Genomic DNA, 7339 nt, shown 5'->3' on the forward strand with positions numbered 1-7339 from the left:
ATGAGCCTCTTAGCGTTTCATTCACAAATGGTTTTAGTTAATGTTGGAAATTGGGTTAGTGGTTGAGAGGGGGAATATTACTCAAACAGCAATCACAGTTTTGCGTTAGGGTGAAACAGAAGCATCCCCAAATTAACCTGTTCTCATCCCTGTGGTAGCTTGGCACAAAGAAGTAAGGCATGTCTTAGAGGCAATGTGTACAGTATTTATGCAGCATTTTAAACAGTAATAAAGTGAAAACACAGCACAAGAACAATCCCACACCAATTTAGAAACATAGAGTAAAATAATGCAATAAATTATTTAACCCCAAAACAACTGAAATCCAAAGAGAAGAACCGGATTTATGCAATTTTAAAGATTTACGGTAAGCATAGCGCCTAAAAGCCCAAAGCATCTCTTACGGTCATCTGGTTGTGCGAGCCCAGGTGAAAGTTACAAGTTCAAGTCGGCCGCAATGGAGCGGGGTTGGATACAGGGCTGAGGTTAGGCGTTCTGAAAGTGTTACCTTCGAAAGTCTAGCGTGAAGAGTACACAAGGGTCAAGGGGCAAGGAGAGCATCTCGAGTGGTCGTCCATGTACTGCAAAGAGTAGGCCAGGTGTCGATTTGCATTGGGGGTCACCACGGACTGTCACTGCCTTAGAAGGAAGTGCAGATCTCGTGTTGCTGTTCATCACTGCGGGTTGCTGTAGCGTGAAAAGTCGGGTTCATCAGACCTTCAAAGTGCCGGTGGCCTGGGCAGCAAGATCTTGGTGCAAACAGTTCCGAAGATCCCAATTTTTTTTTATTTCAAAATTGACTTTTTATTAGGCATCAAACATGACCAAATACAAAAGACAGCAATCTCAATAGTAAAAATGATGTATCCCCTTCGCTAGTTGTCTCATGGGCTCAAGGCAAGGGACATCTCCTGCCCACCAAACTTGCTCAGGTTCTGCCCATCACAGAACCTGAGCTCCTGGTCCTCCTACTTCTTTGGTGCTGGGCATCACCCAACAGCCTGCAGGCATTGGCTGGGAGCATCTGGTAGTTGTCACTGAATAATTCACACACTTTGGCCCATTGTTCAAGTTTTTCCTCCTCTTTATTCAGAAGAACACAGGAAGATGCTTTCTGTCCTGAGGGGGAGTGCTCAGGTGTTGATAAAAGCTGGAGATGATGCTGGTCCCGGCTTTCCAATAGTGTAGAAAATTTCAGGAGCTTAGAGGGTAAAGCTAGTCATAGGTCGCCCTCCACTCAAAGTGCAATCAAAACAACAATGACCTAGACTTTATAGGCACTTATAAGTTCTTGTGATTCTTTTTAGGTATACCATGTGCTGCATAAATATTACAAACTTTCTCCCCTTTCATTAATTATTGGGGTAGTCGGTATATCCTAAAAGTGTGCCTCCTTTAATAATCGCCCATTCCCTTATACCTAAAAAGAATCACAAGAATTTATAAGTGCCTATAAAGTCTAGGTCATTGTTGTTTTGATTTCCAATAGTGTACCCAAAGCAGGATACAGGGTCCAGTCCAGCCAATAGTTGTACTACACCTGGACTTCTGAAGGATGCAGAATGTATTCATTCTTTATTCTTTATTAACTGTATAATTAATTAAAATCATTACAGTAAAAACAGTCAAGCATATTAAAGCTAAAAACACTGATTTCAAATTTCTGTGGTGGGTAAAATGTAATGCCCCTTCCTGAGTCCCGCGTAGTCGGCCTTCCCCAGCATTTATGGACATATTCTTGATGCCCCCATTTGTGTCCTAGAGATGATCTACATTACGAAGCTCTTGAACTGCCCACTATGGCACACTAGGTGTATCTCAAGGGGAGGCGCTCTCTTGGAGGTCGTGCGGGAGGGGCACTGTCCTTGATACATCGTTAAAAGATCCCATCAGCTTTCATCCGCGGACTTTGCCGTGCTTTTCCCCAGTGTTTTGCTACATTCATTGGCGACTTTTAAGGTTATCCTGATTTGATGGATACATTTCGCCAGTCTCGCTAAAGCCATTGTGTTAGTGGTTGACAAACACAAGGCTGATGCTTCGCTACACGACTTTATACCCTTGTTGATACAGATCGGGCGCAGAAGTCGCCGGCGTTCGTTGTTGAGGTTGGGACAGCAGAATAAATGATGCAACCAAGATTCCCTCTTGTAGGGGCACAGTCTACAGTTTATGGATTCCCCTCTTCGGGCCCATGTAGTGTTGAATTCCACAATCCCTAGTATGGGCAGCCTCATGAATAAGATTTTCTTTCGGGCCTGTATGGTGAGAGCCTCACTTAGGTAGGGTTGTGCTTTTCCTGCCGTATAGGAATTGTTCAACGGATCTAGATGAGCGCTTCGATGGAGCGATTTAAGTTCGAGATCAAAGGAGATTTTGCGCACTTGTTTGTTGACAGCTCTCTTCCAGGCATTCAGGGGGATGTCCAGCCGCGGAATGCTTTCTTCCTCGATCTTCAGTACTTTGATTGCGTTTCCTAGCCTAGTGTGCCATGCCGAGTCTGGCCCCTCAAAGATAGAGCTCAGATGATTTTTTAGGGAGTTAGCCGGTGCCCTTAATGTCCTTAGATGTAGCTTTATGATCTCCCCCAGGCAGATCAGGTCTGGCCTCGCCAGGCCTAGCTCCAGTCTTAGCCATGTTTTTCTTGCTGTTCTCCGTATATATAGCACTGACTTGCATGCTTTGACTTGGGCTGAATTAATGATAGCGTCCAATTTCCTGGGGAAGGCAAGGTGTCCGTAGCTAATTGCTGGAAAGAGCTTAGCTCTTAGGACTGTCAGAATTGGGCTGGCGGGCGGACTGATCAAATGCTGGTTTAGTTGTTTTAATGAATGTGTAACCTTGCTGGCCTTGGAGCTCTGCTGTTTTAGGTGTACGATCGCCTTGGTCCATTCCGTCAGCCAAACCCCTAGGTAGTTGTATGAAGCCAGACCACTAGGTAATTGTATGCGATGCAGAATGTACCAGCCTAGAGAGATTCTTGCTGGGGCAGTAACCTGCTTGTTGCTGTTTCTTTCTGGGCCTGTCCTATGTAAGAGTTTGGAGATGTCCTATGTCTGTAAAATAACCTAGAAGAAGAGGGCGAAGGACTAGGGGGTATGTGAAGAGGACCGACCAATGACCATGAGACCAACAGCAAGCTCTGGCTAACTGACAGGACAAAGTTCACAAAGAAACGCTAGGCCCTTGCAGCCCAGCTGGACAGAACCAACATGAGCAGCCTGCATCAAGGATTCATCAGAGGACAGCAAGAGTGGTATCACCCATGCAGTGCCCGGTCCTACCCATAACCATAATGGAGTCCACAGCTGATCACTACCAGTTCCAGAGGGCCACGGAGGCTCTTCCTGCATGGTGGGACGCCATTCCATATTTTAATGATGTATTTTTGGTTTTATTGACTTTTGTGAACTTTTCTTAAAACACAGCCACTAAGGCTCGAACCCCCCGAGTTGCATCACAAAAACATATGATACTGCGCTTCGGCACACGAGGCAGTTTAGGATCTTTGCACATGTGTATCATTTCATGAAAACTGTGCATTTCATTTCATGAAACCTGAGCATTTCATTTCATGAAAACTATGCATTTCGGATCACTGACATAACCTCGACAGACCGAATATCGACTGGACAAAATATCGATGACAAATTATCGACTACAAAATTATCGATTGCCTATACTTAAACAACAAAACACAAAAATATCGAAACCACATTATCGACTAAAAAAACAACGACTACAACAATATCGACTAACAACATTATCGATTTCTAAAACATCGATTATCACATCTTTAAATGAAAAACAGTCAAAATATCGAATACAAAAATATAGATAGCAAATTTATCGTTTTTTTAAAATATCGAAATTACTACATCCTTGAATAAATCACTTTATTATCTTAAAATGTAGTCATACTATTCATAATTATTCACTAATTGTTTCTAAAAAGCTATAAAACATACTATATATTTTCCTAACATTTATAACACAAAATAAATACTAACATACATTTTATAATACATAAACAACGTTTCGAACAACTAAACATTTCTTACTGCAAATTATATATATTCCTCCACTTTAAAAATATAAAGATAACATTACCTATACTAAATAAGGCCTTACACATTAAATAAACGTTAATTGGCGTCACCCATATAAGGAAAGCAATTAGCATAACAGGTGAAAAAATTCAAATGCACAAATTAAAACAGACTATCAATTTAAACAACCAATCCTATTTCAGAAACTATTAGACTAATACTATATAAACAAGATTACAGCAAACTAAAAATGCAGCCTAAATCTCCTAACTAAAGGAAGACGAAACTCTGCAGGATTTCTGAAAGAAAACTTATTGACTTCAACATAAAGACAGCTACACCTATCTAAAGTAAGTACTACTACATTATTTTCCATCGAAAATGTAACTCTCAAACCTCACACCTATGTTTAAAAGCCAAATACCTAAAATATATGTGTTTTTTTTACTATTTATCCTACAGACAAAAAGAAAATACAGAAGACCTAGACAACACCTGGACATCAAAAGTTAAATATAAATAAGTAAGTATATAATTTAAATGTAACTTCGACATTTAATAGATAGGTAACTAAATAGAAACTAGCTAAAAACCTCTACCAAAATATCATAAATAGTTATAAAATATTTGTACACATTTTCTCAACTTCCACAGGTACAAAAATATATACACAGAAAATAACAGTTTGAAGAACATCAACACCTGAAAAGAACTACTTGACATCATAAAAAGATTTACAGGTAAATCAGAAATGTGTTAAACTGTATTATTAGAATAGAACATTATTTTTTCAAAAAATGTAATGACATTCTCTTTTAATTACCTCCTAGCACTACAATACAAGCATGACTGAAGGAGCTAAATTCATGTATTCACAAAAAGGGAAAATGCTTCTTTGTTACATGGGATATGTCTACACTCAAGAGAAACAAAAAGATTTGAAAGTGTTTTGGAAGTGTACGAAATATTATGCCAACAAATGTTATGGTAGAGCTATAACTCAGGAAACTACTGTTACTTATACTAAGGAACATAATCACCCACCCAATGTAACAGAAATAGAGATTAGACAAATGCTAGATTCCCTTAAAGAAGCTAGTACTAGTACTGATCAACCAACAACTGCTATTCTGAAACACCATTTAAGTGTACTTCCCCAACATGCTTCTAGCCAATTACCATCTATCGAATCCCTTAAAAGAACTGTAGCTAGACAAAAAAGAGCAACATGCACTACTCCTCCCACACCAAAAACTTTTGAAGAAGTGCAAATTTCCCCTGAACTCTCTGTAACTCACAATAAAGATGATTTTATACTCTATGACAACAAATCTAAAGATAAAAGAATTATACTGTTTGCCACAGCAAACAACATGACTAAACTTACCCAATGCCAAACTTGGATGATGGACGGTACTTTTTCTGTATGCCCCAAACCTTTTTATCAATTATACACTATCCATGGTCATTTCCAAAATGCTAATATTCCATTCCTTTATGCCCTTCTACCAAACAAACAGCAAGCTACCTATCAAGAAATACTAACTGAAGTCAAGCAACATACTAACAACTATTTTCCACAAAAAATGATCATTGACTTTGAAAAAGCAATGATAAACAGCATCCTTAAAACATACCCACACACAGCAATACAAGGTTGCTATTACCATTTTAACCAATGTATCTGGCGACATCTACAAAAATCTACCTTGAGTATCCAATACGCCACTGATAGCACTTTTGTTTATCAAATAAAAAAACCCATCGCCCTAGCCTATGTTCCACTGACAGATGTAACTGAGCACTATAACTTGTTAATAGATAGCCCCTACTATAAAAGAAACGAAGAAAGACTAAGCCCTATGCTTGACTACTTCGAAGACACATGGGCAGGAAGGCTACACAGATCAGGCCATAGAAGACAACCCAAATACCAAATAGCTTGGTGGAATGTCTACCTTAGCACACTAAATAAGGAAGCAAAAACAAACAATGCAGTTGAAGGATGGCACAATGCCTTCCAAGCAACTACAGGCCGAGGAACGCCTACCCTTCACAAATTAATACAATCCTTACAAAAAGAACAGAGTTACCAGGAGCTCCGAATGGAGCAATCAGTAACTTTGATCGGACCTAAACTCACCAAAGAAAAGAAAAAAATGTATAATACACTCCAAAGTCAAGTTACCCTCTATCCAACTAGCAAAGGACTAGAATATCTATCAATGATTGCAAAAACTATTCTTTAAAACATAACATAACTATACACGTTACATTAAGCATTTGTTTTCGAAATTCCTTGATTTTTACATGTAGCAATTTGCAATTAAATTATCAAAATCATAATATTAACATATATAAAATGTATTTAGATAATGTATTTACAAAATGTTACATACAACGTAACTAAAGCAAAAATTAAAACAGTTTCCCCACCCATAAAAAGTTTTGTAAATACTTACATTTCTGTTGCACCTTCAAACGTAATCCAATTCCAAACAATCCATACGACACCATTGCAAAAACCCATACACTCCATGGAAGCCCAAAAAAAAGGCAAAAATACAAGCAAATCCATAGCGACTCCTCTCCAATGTAATACACACGATATACCATTGAAAACCCGAAAATAGTAATTTAAAAAAAAAACGCTCCTGGAAAACTTGAAAACCAAAATATTTGTGTGCAAAAATAAGAGTATATAATACTCGTCACACAACTCTGATCGAAAAAGAAGGACCTCCTCAAAAACAGTAAAACGCGACAATAACCTGGAAAAAATAAAATACATACCCACCCACACAAAAACACCCATACATATATAAAAAGACATATTTATACACCAAACATATTATCTTTGTAACATTTAAACATATTAGCTCACGTCACACACCTACAACTAAAACGCGGTAAAAATGAAATATCGTACACTCTACCTAACACCGAAAACACAATCTTCTCTTAATAACCCTATCTACATAAACCTAAACACACCACACATACACTAACACTAACTTCATTAACTTCTAAAATACAATTAAAACAAACTTACCCTCTCTAACGCGAAGCAGCATCCAACCGCGATCTGTTGAAGCACCAAATAAGCCTAAATAACATTACGCGGTTAAAAAGTAGTCCCTGTATACAGCAAAAACCTCTTTAATTTCTATATTCCATCACTTTAAAAAAATACACTGAGTATTATATTAAGTGTAAATAATTATTTAAATTGTAGAAAATTATTTCTTAAATATACATTACTTTCAAATAATTATTCAACTGTTATCTGT

The sequence above is a fragment of the Lissotriton helveticus genome, chromosome 11, assembly GCF_964261635.1.
Source record: "Lissotriton helveticus chromosome 11, aLisHel1.1, whole genome shotgun sequence".
In the NCBI taxonomy this organism is placed as follows: Eukaryota; Metazoa; Chordata; class Amphibia; order Caudata; family Salamandridae; genus Lissotriton; species Lissotriton helveticus.